This window comes from Lutjanus erythropterus, chromosome 9 (assembly GCF_056507025.1).
Source record: "Lutjanus erythropterus isolate fLutEry1 chromosome 9, fLutEry1.hap2, whole genome shotgun sequence".
Classification (NCBI taxonomy): domain Eukaryota; kingdom Metazoa; phylum Chordata; class Actinopteri; order Lutjaniformes; family Lutjanidae; genus Lutjanus; species Lutjanus erythropterus.
In genome coordinates, this window is record NC_139325.1 from 3,218,105 (window position 1) to 3,221,932 (window position 3,828).

General features: G+C 44.1%; 1 pseudogene; it reads right to left on the reverse strand.

Annotated features, from left to right (window-relative positions):
• Positions 1–622: 622 nt before the first annotated feature.
• Positions 623–2,506, reverse strand: LOC146320961 (uncharacterized; annotated as a pseudogene).
• Between the last annotated feature and the right edge of the window lie 1,322 nt (positions 2,507–3,828).

Sequence of the window (3,828 nt, forward strand, 5' to 3'; positions counted from 1 at the left end):
GGTGTCTGGTGAGGTTCGGCCTTGTGAAGGCCTTTGAGTAGCATACTGATGTGGGAGTGAGACAGGGCTGGGCATGGTGCTCCAGAGGACAGTATAACTAAGAAGTTAATACCTCTGATGTAGACCTGAATGGTTGAAGACTTGATATTGAGGATGGAATGAGCAAAAGAAAGGAAACTAGAGAGTGTCAGGATGTCGAGAGTGGGGAATGGAAGATTGTGGGAGGCGTGGAAGGCCTTGAAGCAGTTCTATCCTGTCAGGTAAGATGAGAGTGTTCGTGGGGCAACGCTGTTGAGGATTGAATTTTGTAATGTGGTTACTAGACGTACCAGCTGGGGGGTTGAGGATGGTGGCTGAAAATGGTGGGACAGGGTTGGAAGAGGGTCGGAGGCTGGTGCCAATTGTCTGAATTTCTGTAATGAGAAGCGAGAAAGTGAGTCAGCAATTGAGTTCTTGTGACCTGCGACGTGCAAAGCTCGGATGATGAACTGGTTCTGGGCTGAAGTCAGGGTAGGTCTCCACATGAACTGCATGATGTCTAAGCACTGGGACCATCCTTTATTGATAATATCAATGACAGTGATATCGTTGCAGTGGATGGCAATGATCTTTCTGGACCATTTCATTTGTGCCCCCAAAGGATAGCGGCTACGATGACTGGGTACATTTCGTAGATGGCAGTCGAGGGAGTGAGGGATGTGAATTCGGGTGGCCACTTGGCCAAGAACCAAGTAGCCACCGAAACCGATGGAGCGTCTGCATCTGTGAAGAGGAAGTCTTCTGGCTGAGTGATGTGGTTGTCATAAAAGAAGGAGATGCCATTCCACGACGAGAGGAACTGATGCCACATTTTCAGTTCCATCTTGCGTGCATCATACAGTGAGACATGGCCGTGGAGGGATGGAATGGAAGTGGCAATGGAATGGAGGGATGACAAGAAGGATCGACCTTGAGGGATGATGCGGATGGCGTAGTTGAGATGGCCCAAGAGTGAGAGAAATTGGCGTTTGATGCATCTGTGAGTCAGGAGGAAATTGGAAATGAGTAAGGAAAGCCAGTGGATTTTTCCAGTAGGTAGGGATGCTTGGAGGAAGACTGAGTCAGGGTAATGCCAAGGAACTCCAGAGATGTGCTGGGACCCTCTGTTTTCTTGGATGAGAGAGGTACTCTGAGTTCATGGAAAGCGGAGATCAGAGTGGAAAGACCGAATGATGGGGGAGAAGAAGGTGGCAGGACTAAGAAAGTTGTCCAGAAGATGTATAACAAACGGGAGTTGTTTGTCAGGATCCAGCATAGTGCTTCGGAAAGGGAGTCGAAGATTTTTGGGCTGCTCTTACACCCGAAGGTCAGGCGCACTGCAAAATAGTAAGCACCCTTCCAAAGGACACCAAAGAGATGCCAGTAGTCGGGGTGGATCAGAAGGACTTTGAAGGCACTGGTGATATCCGCCATGGACAACCAGACTCCTTGGCCTGCGATGCGGATAAGGGAGATGGCATGGTCGATTGTCGCATACTGCATTGAGAAGTCCAGGCTTGGAACGAGACTGTTAATACTAGGGATGGTGGAACCGTTGAGGAAGAGAGATCAATAATGAGTCTCTTTTTTCCCCGACTATTTTCTGGTGGCTATGCCTAATGGACTGATCCTGGATTTGGGGAAGGGTGGGGTGGAAAATGGACTGATCACGAATCCTCGTTCAACTTCCTTAAGCAAAAGTTTGTCAACCACTGTGGGCTTAGAAGTGGCGGACTGCAAGTTGTGGCATGTGTAAGAGGACTCTGGCAAGGCCTGTAAACCGGGATGGAAGCTGTGGGTGAAACCCTGAACAAGAACAACAAACTCACGGTCTGGGTGGTTCTGTAAGGGGGAAGCAAGAGCGTTGATTTTAATTGGGGTGTCAAGGTACTTACACAACCTTAACTTGGTTGGAGTATGTGGACATGTTGGCCTGGCATGGGCCCCACCACAGAAGGTGTAGAGGAATCTGCAGCTGGAGGCATTGCATCCGAGGTCATTAAAATTGTTGCAGATTATCCTCCAACCTGGGTGGAGGACTGGCCTCCCTCTTCTATCTATGCCCCTGGGAAGGGGGCCGAGGGAGAGCAAACAAGGCAATATGCAATAGATTTCAAGGATTTTTATTTGGTTTTCTTTTTAGACATAAGATGTGGAACCTGCACACTTTTCTCCACATGAAAAAAGTAAGAGCTCTCTTTTGATGAATGATCATGTTCATAAGCAGAGTGCACTGTATTTGTATTTGTCGAGAGGAGCAATACCTTATGTTATAGTGATATAATAACCCTTTACTTTATTTAATTTTTTTTGTCAGTATCATATAGAGAACTACAACTCATGCATCTCATGCATCTCATTATGCAACCCTATGTTGTTGCCTGTCTCTTGTCAGGTGTTATTTATGAAGTCTTACCTGTAAACTTTGGTTGACAGCACACCTCAGTGGAGGGCTGTGAGGGAGGGGATGCAGACAGTGGGGGACCATTGCTTGTGGAGGGTGCTGGTTCAGGAGCAGGAGCAGGGTCTAAGGTGTAGTTGGGTAAAAGAGAGTAATATTTTAAAAAAGCTAGTAAGAAAAATCAAGGTGAAAAAGAATCAAGGTGAAAAGAGAGCATTGACAGTTAAAGCCATATGTTTCTTTTTACAAGTGATGAAGCCTCCATATCTTTGCACAGCCTGCACCTAGTGTCCTGTCTGGTGTGGTAGACCTTTCCCTCTATTGATCTTGTACTAAGTCCCTTGTGCTGCCGTGATTAGTGCTTCTGTGCTGTCTTTCAATCCAGCCTTTTCCAGACACTGGTAGGATTTCTTGACATCTACAACTCTAATTTTATTGCACAACTTTGTTCTGTCAAATGATAATGAATGGACTTGATTCCTTCCTTTCTTTCCTTTACTTGTTAAAGGCTGTGACTTACACACCCTGCTTAAGTATTAAAGTGTGAAGTGGGCCAAAAATGTGTTATGGTACAGAAATTTTTATTGGGTTTTTCTTACCACTAGGTTTAAGAACTATTGCGACTGTCCCAGCTTCGTTTCTTGGTCCCTCTGGCTCCACTGGGATAAGACTTTGGGTCTGCCCTGTTAGAAAAGGGTGTTTAGAACGTGCTCCTTTACACACATTCAAGTGAACACACACATATACATACTTGGGTCGAACAATATGGTAAGAAAGCGCATCATATTTTTAATATTTTAACTGAAATTGTAATTGCAACATGCAATGGTTTTTGCATTACAATTTTATGTGCAATTTTACTGAAAAAATGAAATATAAGAATCATTGTGATATCACATTTGTTAGGGTCTGTACCACACAAAATATGTTTCCATACATCTGAAGAACAAGACCATTAGGGCAGGTCATCTTTGCACCACTTCATTATAATTTTGTTTTCTCACACATTTGTTGTTTTTTAAAGACATGGCAATTTAGTTTGGGCTTTGCTATTTGGATGCTGTGATTTCCATAGTATTGCAATTAATTCTACTGCCCATACATAAAGACAAACAAACAAGAAGAAAGATGCACACAGACATACCATATGTCTAGTCTTCTTAAAAGTATTGCAACAGAGAGTGGATGATTATGTAAATGTTAGGATAGTGTAGTGTACAATTTAAAGATGGACCTTTAAAAAAAGGCTAGTGTTATGTATGTGACCAAGTGTGTCACGGTGTCATGGTCTCAGTAAAATATTCCCTAACATTTTCCCTCTGTGTGAAATGTCAGTCCCATGAAGCCACGCTAATTCACAATTTTGGACTTTGCCCCAAGATACAAATGTGTCTGGACTGACACATTTA